Genomic DNA, 12,437 nt, shown 5'->3' on the forward strand with positions numbered 1-12,437 from the left:
TTTTCCAAAAATTCATTATGGGGTGAAAATTAAGAGTAAATCAAAAACACCTCTTAATTAATGATAACAATATTGAATTATACGCCTGGTTTCATTTATCGCCCTTATTACGTTTACGCGCTGTATATGTATATATTAGTTACCTATTCCTTATGCCATTGTTATGCAAAATGAATTGCCAAAAATGTCGCTACGTCTTTGATCGCTAATTATGGCTATTAAACAGTATGTCCAATCACAGGTTTTAATGGTTTTTGGTGGATACTTAGTAAATAGAAATACATAATACCTACAGTGGAGTCCCATTTTTATGACGTGTTAACGGAGGGTGCGTAACATAATGAATACAAACTTTTGGCATATTCTCAATTTACAAACGCTCAAAAAGTATACTTTTTTTATGTATAATGCACAAAAGGTATAATTTCAATTTGTATAAGATACAAATAATATAACATACAATATACATACTACCGTATACTATAATATACATATTAACTAATTACATTTACTATATATGTATTTAATAATATATAAATATTAAAAAATATAACATGTCATATAAATCACAAAATTAGGTTGGGAACCCCACAGAAACGAACCCTGTCAAAAAAGTAGGTTTAGGTTAGGTTTGAACTGTGACCCCACAGAAAGGAATCTTGTCAAAAAAGTAGGTTTACTGTTTAGGTTAGGTTTGAACTGTGACCCCACAGAAACGAATCCTGTCAAAAAAGTAGGTTTAGGTTAGGTTTGAACTGTGACCCCACAGAAACGAATCCTGTCATAAAAGTAGGTTTAGGTTAGGTTTGAACTGTGACCCCACAGAAACGAATCCTGTCACAATAGTAGGTTTAGGTTAGGTTTGAACTGTGACCCCACAGAAACGAATCTTGTCAAAAAAGTAGATTTAGGTTAGGTTTGAACTGTGACCCCCACAGAAACGAATCCTGTCAAAAAAGTAGGTTTATGTTACGTTTGAACTGTGACCCCACAGAAACGAATCCTGTCAAAAAAGTAGGTTTAGGTTAGGTTTGAACTGTGACCCCCACAGAAACGAATCCTGTCAAAAAAGTAGGTTTAGGTTAGGTTTGAACTGTGACCCCACAGAAACGAATCCTGTCAAAAAAGTAGGTTTAGGTTAGGTTTGAACTGTGACCCCCACAGAAACTAATCCTGTCACAATAGTAGGTTTAGGTTAGGTTTGAATTGTGACCCCACAGAAACGAATCCTGTCAAAAGAGCGAGGAGCGAGAGAGAGAAAACAGCAGGCGCTTATATCACCTGTATGGTATTCGTTTTGCATATTCTATTACTTCAACGTTATACCACATTATACTTATAGGAAACAATATTATATATAACAAACATTATATAATTTGAATTTATGCTATCTAAAATTATATATAACAGCAATTATACTAATTGAACTTTATACCATACAAAATTATACAAATTGAAATTATACCTTCTACCGAATATACCATACGTTTGTATACGTTCTATTACTTACCCGTTAACGGATTATCGATTAACTTTAACTTCCGTTAAATCTACCGAAATGTATCGCTTTAACGATTAACGAAGTTAACTTTTTAAGTAACGGATTAACGATTATCGAAGTTAACTATTTGATTAACGGTGCCCAGCTATGCGTATACCACCGACGTAGTATTAAAAAAAAAAATGACCAAAATTGTCAAGTAATTTGTTGTGGGTAATTGATTTGGTGAAACTGTGTCAAAGTCGTCGGGTCGCAGGTTTGCCCCCTTATGTGAGTCTCAAAACTGGAGCAACAGTGCCTAGAGCATTTTGGTTAATCTTCGTGCAAACTTTATGAGTGTATTCTTGGGGTTAATACATTCAACCTCTAAATATGGTTATATCTCAAATTCTTGTATAATTACCTATAAGATTCATTGGAACGAATGTTTTCGTTCCTAAAACAACTTTGAACAACCTAATTTTAATACCTTATTAATAAATTACAAAATTTTAGATGCCTCGAGCGTTTTCCTTATCATATTATAGCATCGGTAAAGCTACCAAGTTTATTATTTGGAATGCTGGTTCGTTGATCAATTATTTGTCTTTAAGCCCATACAACGTAGATTGATTAGCACTTTTGGCTTATCGACTTATTTGATTAATGTTAGGGAGCAAACTGTCCTATTTACTTACAACATAGACCAGTCGCCAATCGAAAGAGTGTCAATTGACCTCTCAGCCTTCTACGCAGTTTTAAGCACAATAAAGAAGTGTTAAGCTCGACATTGGCGCGGTGTTAAATTTCGACTTAAAACTTCACCGCGACGAAGGAGCGGGCTGATAAGACAAATCGACGTTTAACTGTCTAATAAGAGATTGACCTCGTACTACATCGGTCGGTCAGGTCGTGTGTGAGCTATTTGAATTAAAATTACATAGTCAAATGAAGGCTTACAGCACACCACACCAATACCGCACTTTAGGCACCACGTCAAAGCATTTATGACTTAAGGTACAGTGAGTTTGGCGCATAGACGAGACGCCGAATAGTATCCGTAGCTTATATCGTTGTTATCTCTTTCTATCGCTCATCCGAAGTGCGATAACGGCAGTTGTGTTCGTAACGGAGCCTTAACAAATTAATATTTAGTAAGTTAATGACCGAAAGACAGCAATGTCACGTGGATGTAGCATTGTTTGCAAATCTTTATACTAATTCGTGGGTCGTGATAGACGTGATCATACTGTGTCTGACGTTTGGTAATGCTTGCTTGATTGTTTTCTTTTTATTTAGTTTGTTTTTTTTTTCTTTTCTAGTTCATTCGAGTTTGCACTTCACATATTGAAAATGTATCGAGCTAGATCTACTTATAGCATGTTATGGTTTGTAAGTAATATTCTCTTTAAGGAAACTGTAAGTCTGCAATTTAAGTGCTTTAATCTATGTCAATGTACATATATGCGACTGTTTGTTTCTTATTAAATAAAATAAAATAAAATGCTTGTCAAGTAAACCCTTTTGCATCATAAATAGAATACCATTAAACATCACTCTATTTTTAGATGTAATTCATACAAAAATTCATCGGTTAATTGTTAGTAGGTAAGCCTTAGTGCGTTTTCACATCATCCGATCCGATATCGGACGTCGGACCGATATCCTATACATTACAGTCGCCATCTTGGATTTTTTCCATTGAAATCCTTCCGACATCCGATATCGGATCGGATAATGTGAAAACTGCCTTAGAGGTAATTCGAATAAAATTAAGTTACTTTATTTATATAGGTACTAAACAAGAGCAGAATAACCTACACATTCCGAGTAGTTGGGAAACATTAGGATAGAGAACAAGTAATGATAAATTTACGAAAAACTTTATATTTAGCTGTGGGTCCCATTTAAAGAGATTTATTCATTAGACCACTAATACAATTTCACAAGAACCAACGAGATATATAATATACAAAATGAATTGCATGATATGTATCGGTGACTATCGACAGTCGATAGTCACCAATCAATGCCTGCCACATACCAGATTTATATCTCGTCACCCAAGTTGTCGTCTGATTTAATTGATCCACCTTTTGTCAACATTCGCGCTTTCAGGACCGCATTATTGCAACATGCATGACAGTCATACAATTACACCAATCTACTGCCAAATTAGACTTCAACCAACGATATCAATTTATATGGATTAGACATCTCATACGATGCCGGTCGAACGATTTCTACTGTGCAAGTCGCAGCGTCAATCAAAGGGAATTTGACGCCAAAGAATCGGCGCCATTCGTAGGGTCTTATAGCATATCCTTACGAAATAATTATATATGTCTACGCAAACTCGTACATGCAATTATACCAATCGACTGTCAAATTAGACTACGACTTATCTGTGCACGCCGCTCGGTGACAGATCGTATACATAATTATTAGTGGCTTACCCCGCCCTGCCCTAGCCCGCCTTGTTTATGATTATAATGATACTCTGCATAATACCTCTTATATGGTCTGCTCCATATTTGGACGTTATCACATAAATGTTGCGGAACTCTCCGTTCCTCCATTAAAAAGTTGATGTCTCAAATCGTTACACTCAGTTAATCGTTTTAGTAAGAAGATTTTCACTAGTAGTTACGTACGGATTTGTGAGAACCCACGCTTGAACACTTTTTGTAAAAACTTTTTTAGAAAGAAAGCATTTTCGAATGGTAATTATTAATCTTCCAATTTTGTTAATTGCTGTAAATATAATAATAAATATTATAGGACATTCTTACATACATTGACTGAGTCCCATATTTGTGACAAGTAAAATTCAATTTTAAATAAACCCAAATTTATGTCATTAAAAACCAATTTCTTTTAAGTAATTCGCCGCAGTGAAGGTGTTAAACAACACAGTTCGGAAGGAGACTATTATCTGACTATAATAGATAACCGCAAATGATTGATCCGAACGTTACGCCGGCGCGGCGTGAGACAGACAATTGTTATCTCGGCGAAACATTACAAAATACGTCTGTAATGCATAATGCACATAATTATGCGGACAAAAAATGTCATTGTTTGGCATTCGGAGAGAATATCCAGACACGTAATCGTTTAAAGAAGCGAATGAATGTAACATTGTTAGGTTTCAGACACATAAGTTCGACATTATGTAGAGTCCTGACACTAAGTTTGGTCCACTATTAATAAAACTGGATTATGAAAATAATGTTAGGTAAACGATCAAATGTAACAAGGGGCTACGACGCAGCTAAATCAATACTCTTCTTTAGTGTCGATAATTTCGGGCTTTTCCCACTAGACCAGAAGGCAGCGACTGGCGAAGCATAACGCCCTGTCTATTGCGTCCCGTGTCCCGTAGATCTTGCACGGAACAAGTATGAGGGTTTGTGAGTAGTAGTAATTTGGGGAGTAGTGCTATTAGTATTTCTAATTTAATATTTAAATCAAAATCAGGGATTACGTAGGACCGCATGGTGGGACGGTTTCATTTCAACAGTGGCTTGCACAACGCATTGTTTCGTCTCGATCGGGAGCGATTAGCCACAGCGGCCGTTTCGGAATCGAAGCAACGACATCTTCTCTTAGCAATGATGTTTTTTTTTTCGATATGCTAATTTACTTTTAATTGGGTTTATTCAATCGCGGAAGTTCTTCCGATAATAGTTTTTTGAACCGTAAAATCAGGTAATTATAACCCAAGTTTACAACTAGATAAGGGTCCAACTACTCGTACTGTAAGCATCAGTTTTTGTACAAAAAGGGTTAACGCATAGCAAATGACTTAACTTGTTAAATTTTTCATCGAGTTAAATGTATAAAATTTTACCCTACGACCTGCGAGTATGACAGTGATAATAGTACATTACATCAGAGGCCGGGAAAATGAGATTTCCGGCCAAGTGGGTATATACGGCCGAGCGAGCGTGCGAGCGAGGCCGTATAGGGATACGAGGCCGGGAATCCGTTTTCACGCCGAGTCATGTATAGTGCTTTTCTCAAACATACAATGAAATAAAAAAAAATGCTCTAAAGGACAATATTTTATAAAAAAAAGTTACTTTGCAGGCCTAGGCCTAAAAAATAATATGAAATCCCTTTACAGTCCTCTCGAGTTGTTGCGCCCAAAAAGCGATACTTCCCAGCCCATTTTAAAGAACGTAAAGACAATATTTCATTGCATGTTTGAGAAAAGATAATTTTTAAGAAAAAAAAAACCGCCGCTTTTGGCATTCTGGTGAAAGAAACCTACGAATGTTGGATTATGTAGAATAAAAAATACCAAAGTGTAAGTGTGCCGTTCAGATTGGAGGAGTTCCTTCACGATCATCATCAGAAGATCCACTGCACCAAATGTCACTGTACTAAGCGTAAATGCAAGCTGTTCTTATAAAAATACCAAAGTCACTATAAGTGTGCCGTTCATATAATTCATATTTGAGGAGTTCCATTCTGATCATCATCAGCAGTTCCACTGCACCAAATGTCACTGTTCTGAATGAAAACGTAGGCTGTTCATTAGGGTGGAGCGAAAAAACACTTTTCTGGAATTAGCAAACCTAATAGTTATCAATCAATGCCCCTTAGTCTATGAAGCCTTTGTGCAAATTTTCAGCTTTTTAAATCAACATCTTCTGCCTCCGCATTAGGGTTGAAATTTTGAAAATCTCATACAAACCTAAAAATTCAACTTTCAGATAAAAAAAAAATTTCGGCAGTATTATGTTTAGTATATGTTATTGATACATATCATTATGAAAAACTACAAAAAGTTGCGAAAATAGCGTCAAGAATCGCCAAAGTTTGTCTAGTTTCAGTACATTCGCCAAAATAGCCGCTAAAATACTGAAAATTGGCGATTTTTAACGCTATTTTCGCAATTCTTGGTAGTTTCTTGTAATAATATTTATCAATAATGTATACTGAACATAATAATGCCGAAAAATTTTTTTTATCTAAAAGTTGAATTTTTAGGTTTGTATGAGCTTTTCAAAATTTCAAACCTAATGCGGAGGCAGAAGATGTTGATTTAAAAAGCTGAAAATTTGCACAAAGGCTTTATAGACTAAGGGGCATTGATTGATAACTATTAGGTTTGCTAATTCCAGAAAAGTGTTTTTTCGCTCCACCCTACTGTTCATATAATAATACCAAAGTCACTATGTGTGCCGTTCAGATTTGAGGAGTTCCGTCCTGATCATCATCAGCGGTTCCACTGCACCAAATGTCACTGTTCTAAATGAAAATGCATGCTGTTCTTATAATAATACCAAAGTCACTATCAGTGTGCCGTTCAGATTTGAGGAGTTCCGTTCTGATCATCATCAGCAGTTCCACTGCACCAAATGTCAAAATGTCACTGTTCTGGACGTAAGTGCATGCTGTTCTTATAAAAATACCGAAGTCACTATAAGTGTGCCGTTCAAATTTGAGGAGTTCCGTTCTGACCATCATCAGCAGTTCCACTGCGCCAAATGTCACAGTTCCGTACGTAAATGCATGCTGTTCTTATAAAAACACAAAAATCACCATATGTATACCTTTCAGATTTGAAGAGTTCCCTCGATTTCTCCAGGATACCATCAACAGAACTGGGTTCTGATAAAAATTGGACCAATCTTTATGCATATACATTCAATAAAAAAAATTTAAATCGGTCCAGTAACGACGGAGATATCGTGGAACAAAAATTTAAAAAAAACATACAGACGAATTAAGAACCTTCCTTTCATGAGATTTGGGGCGGCGGTTAACAATAGAAATATGCACTATATAAATGCAATTTTGATGGAATTTTCAAGTTTAGTAATAGTTTCCTTTTACAGTAATATAATTTCTCACAATGACATTGGCAATATGAAGCAACGCTGACAAAATAGGCTCAGTTTTGACACAAAACAGCCGTTTCAAGTCATTCAATCGTTTCATTTCACAATTATCAATCCATACTTCAGTGATTAGCCGATAACAGTTTTATTAAACAGATTTGTGATGAAACAATAACTTTACGCTTTTTATTTCGTAGTATATGCTGAAATCAGTTTTTCCCTTATAAACACATAAATTCTACTTGAAACAGTATAATAATTTAAGAATAAAATAGTTGTAATAACTAAATTGTATTCAAACCTTATAATGGCGTTGGACATTGTTCGAACCGAGGCCGTGGTGCCGTCGTTTTTAGCGGTCAAGCACACTACAGCAAATAGTATGCCTACACGTTACTTTGCTCACTGCCAGTAATTTTAGACTTGTTTATCATTTACCTTTTGCGATATTAAACTAACAGATTGATGTCGTTCGTCATCTGTGGGCCCCTTTACAAACGACTATTATCAAACCAGCTGAAGCGGGGCTTCGACGCGACGTAGCTAAGATTATTATATATGGGAGCGCCTTTCCGTATCAGATGTCTGCAGGAGAGTTCCATATACCTCCATCCATCCATCACTTTATTGCGTTATCATATCATATCTTTCATATCATGCCTCTTATGATTACATATCTGTCGATATATTAGCGTTGGTCGAACTTATACATGTACGAAATGCAATTTGGTATTTGCTGCTTGCTTTTCGATGTAGGAAAAAATCATGAGGAAGCCAGACTAGTTAATAAGATAAAGTTTACCCTCGGTATTGGAAGCTTAGATGGCAGTCGCTTTCGTAAAAACTAGTGTTCACGCTAAATTCTGAGATTATCTCCCAAAACAGATCCCACGTTCTCGTAAACCGTGACAAAATACCCGGATAATTTGCGAGAAGGAGAATATATGTTATTGTCACCTATGTGGTACTTAATGATAGATTTTTATGCTATATCCTCTTTGGCCATTGGTACGCAAATGAGGTGTACTTAAGTAACTATTTACGCAGATCAGTGAGAGCAAACATTTATTAGAATGTTGATTGTTATAGGATGAACACCCTTTTAGTACCATTGCAAGATTCACGGTTCTTACGTAAACTGTATCTCGTTGTGTAATTACGTTACTTGAACGAGACTATTATGGTAGCAATAAAATATAATTTAAAATGTTAACCACTCTTCTTCTTTTCTCTTTTACAAAGTTACAACACATGTATCTTCAGATAACTATCTGATAATACGATAATGATTTTGGTACCTAATTGGGAGACACTTTTCAATTATTATTATGGTATTTAATTGACATGAAAGGTATGAAAAGTTGGTAAATTTTAATAAGTTGCTTGACATTTAAAAGGTAAGGAGCAGACTATGGTAGAGCTGAAAGTGAGAATATGTGGAGCTTTTTGAACATTTGTTCCAAGCAACGCTGCTTAGCGCGGTTGTGGTACCTTCACTTATAAATGTAATACATACTAGGTTTTTATGCCCTAGCCGTGAGACTTATTCTTGGCTAAATACCCCCCTTTGTCCAGTCACCAGTAACCAAACACTATAACTAAACGAATTTGTATCTTTAAACAGGCGCACTTATCCAACTGGCCTTAAATTGAGGAAATTTGAGATTAAAGATCACAAGTTGTACGATTACCACAGCCTCGTCCAAGGAGAAGTGCTAACGTGTACTTGTTTGATACATTTCGACACAAGTCAACCTGATCAGTTATTGACGTGGACCAATTGACCCTCCCCTGAACCACGAAACTAGAACGGGGCTGTTTAGAAAACAAACACGATGCATTATTATTGTTCGTGTGTTCGTTGTTTACAAAGTTATTATTTACGTAAAATATTAACGTATACCTACACGTTAGACATCTCAGGACTGTCAAGACGATAAAGCAATAGAAACCTAAATGCAAACAAATGATTCAATAGGTACTAGGCTCAGCATATCGCAAATAGTCTGGTAGCCTCAATTGCCAAATTTCCTTAGTTACAAAATCATACATCAATATGGTTGAAACTTGAAAGGAGGATGGGCATTTTGGACCACGAGAGAACAGAGATGACACCTATAGTAAAGTGTAGATATTATCAAGTTATGCATGCCGCTATAAGACATTGTCCTTAAAAATCATTCTTTGACGGTACAATTAAATAGTACCATAAAATCTGCTTCAAAATGTGAAGTTTCTTGACGTTTTCTAAATAGATACTAAATGAAATTGATACGAGTATATATCCTCTGAACTTGTTTCTAGAACAGGTGTCATGTTTAGTAGACGGAGTGCAAATGTTTTGGTGAAAGTTGGCATATCTCAAAAACCAGATGAGGGTCATAGTTTGGGCACAGAAGAAGTCTCCCTAGGTATAACTGTTTTCTCTCTAAAGGACCAATTTTTCTAGTATAGTTCTGGCATATCCTTCTTTGCCACTAAGAATCCTAATCATGTACATAACTTTCATTTGTGTTCGCTCATGGCCCAAATATCCATATAAAATGCGCATGGTCCTTTCCCATTCGGAATCGCTGTGGCCATATGGCTTATTACATGTTACTACACAAATAAAACTGACTCTAAGAGGATTAATCTGACAACAAACTAATATCTAATTAGTTCTGTATTTGTAAAGTGTTCATCAATTTGCATAATATTATTTACACAAAGCACGTTCGGGTCTGCACATTACAATTTACATCACAGTTTGGATCCCACTCCCGCCTCCGAAGTGACCTTCAATCATGCCACTGCTACTAGGTGAACTTGTCCGAATTTACAATCATTTAATTATTCATACGTTCATTCATTATGACTGAGTTTAACGACGCAAAATAATGAAGACAACTTTCTGTTTACAACATACGTGAAGTGGTTTTGCCGTGAAGGTGGGTTAGAGTCAGATAATAAACTAACAAGTATTGGATATAATGCTCTGATCTAGCTCAAAACATCCAACGTCTGAAACAAGCTGAATGTGAGATTTATTTATTTATATTCAATTCAATTATTTATTGATGAAACCAGAATTTTACACGTCATAATAAAAACAAAACAGTACAATAATTATTGGTAAAGGCGATACAGTTATTAAACAGAGAGATATAACTAATCTATTGTTAACCTACTGCACGAGTATCATGCAAGGTTCGTTTACCTTTCCATTTAGAAAAAATCTTTTAATCGAATAGTACTTAGGCAGCAGAGACTAGGTATTTTTTAAGTTCAACTACAAACGAATTATTGCTATGCTCTTCAGAGATTCAGTTGTAAATGTTTGTGCCCATTGTGTGTTAGACATTTTGTAGATTTAGCTTACCGTATGCAGGGTGGGCGAAGTTCATTACGGACATTACGGTGGCTGAAATAGTTGGGTTCCCTATTTATTTTAGAATCGTTCAATGTTACCTCTTACTTGTTTAGCTACCTCAAGAATATAAAGCCAGGTTACGGTCAGTATTTAGCGGGCACGTATTGTTTTCGTTTACCCGTACCTACTGCAGATGTTGCGATTAATTGGATTACAACCCTTTAAAAGATGACGCAACTTTAGAACACGTAGAGGTTAAAGGCTCTAGTAACCGCTTTTCAGAGAAAGTTAAAAACAAGGTCATAAACGATGATGCTTATTGCTTTGTAACTTGTCGAGATCTTCTCAGGCTCTTTAGATTGCGTAACTCGCAACATTATAGTTAGTTGCGAATCTTGGCCGGCCGATGTAATGTAGGTCGAAAATGAGATGGACGATAAAATTACGATGGTGTCGGATTTAATCACTTCATCATCATCATCCTCCTTGCGTTATCCCGGCTTTTGCCACGGCTCATGGGAGCCTGGGGTCCGCTTTGACAACTAATCCCAAGATTTGGCGTAGGCACTAGTTTTTACGAAAGCGACTGCCATCTGACCTTCCAACCCGAAGGGTAAACTAGACCTTATTGGAATTAGTCCGGTTTCCTCACGATGTTTTCCTTCACCGGAAAGCTACTGGCAAATATCAAATGACATTTCGCACATAAATTTCGAAAAACTCATTGGTGCGAGCCGGGGTTCGAACCCGCGACCTCCGGAACGAAAGTCGCACGTACTTACCGCTAGGCTACCAGCGGATTTAATCACTTATTTAAATATATTAGAGTGTGAGAAAAAATGCTTATATGATTTCCCATTGAAATGGATTATCCCATAATAGAAGTGAATACACAAGAGCAAAGGTGTTGTGTAGCAAACTTTTTATTATTTTTAAAGTGTTCATATATGCTCTTTACAAAGTATTAAATTTTCGCTGTAGCAATAGGATACCTACTTGAATGTAAACATATGCGTAGGTAATATTTACTTTCATGTGTTTACCATTGAATAAATGATTGAATCTGAATCTGAATCATATATAGGGGTCCAATTCAAGAAGTAAGTACACACACACAAATTTATTTATTTAAACTTTATTCCACAAACATACACAAAAATGTACAAATGGCGGACTTAATGCCAAAAGGCATTCTCTACCAGTCAACATATCCCATAAAGTATTCTACACACAAGTAATACGACGCCATGTGTGTCACCAACGCTTCTCTCAAACTCTCAAGACATAATCTACATCTGAAAAACTACGTAGTCATATGTATAATATAAGTACGAGTACGTATTAAGAAAAGCACAGATATCGCGTAGTGTGCCGTGCTCCTTACCAAATGGTTGCATCCTACATCAGAGGTGCCGAATATTAAAATGCTCTTCGCTCACTGCATCCATTGCGTCACGGCGGACGTTGCAGTGCGCTTACGCAATCAGATAAGGCTAATTGACGGACCTCATCGATCCTTTTTGCTTTCGCCTAAGGTTGCAAATTAGCTCTAAGGTCATATCTAGATTGATCTAGTGATACTGTTTATAATTTTGAATTAGAAGAAACAAAAGAAATAATGTAAGAAAAACAACGTCAAAACTAGCAAATAACAAAAGTTCTGGAGTTTTTAAATCTGTATACAGAGTTTTTAAATCTATATACTTAGCTAATTTTAAAATTATCATGCATAAATAAACGTTTTCTTAATTCT

Source organism: Leguminivora glycinivorella, chromosome 2 (genome assembly GCF_023078275.1).
Source record: "Leguminivora glycinivorella isolate SPB_JAAS2020 chromosome 2, LegGlyc_1.1, whole genome shotgun sequence".
NCBI classification, from domain to species: domain Eukaryota; kingdom Metazoa; phylum Arthropoda; class Insecta; order Lepidoptera; family Tortricidae; genus Leguminivora; species Leguminivora glycinivorella.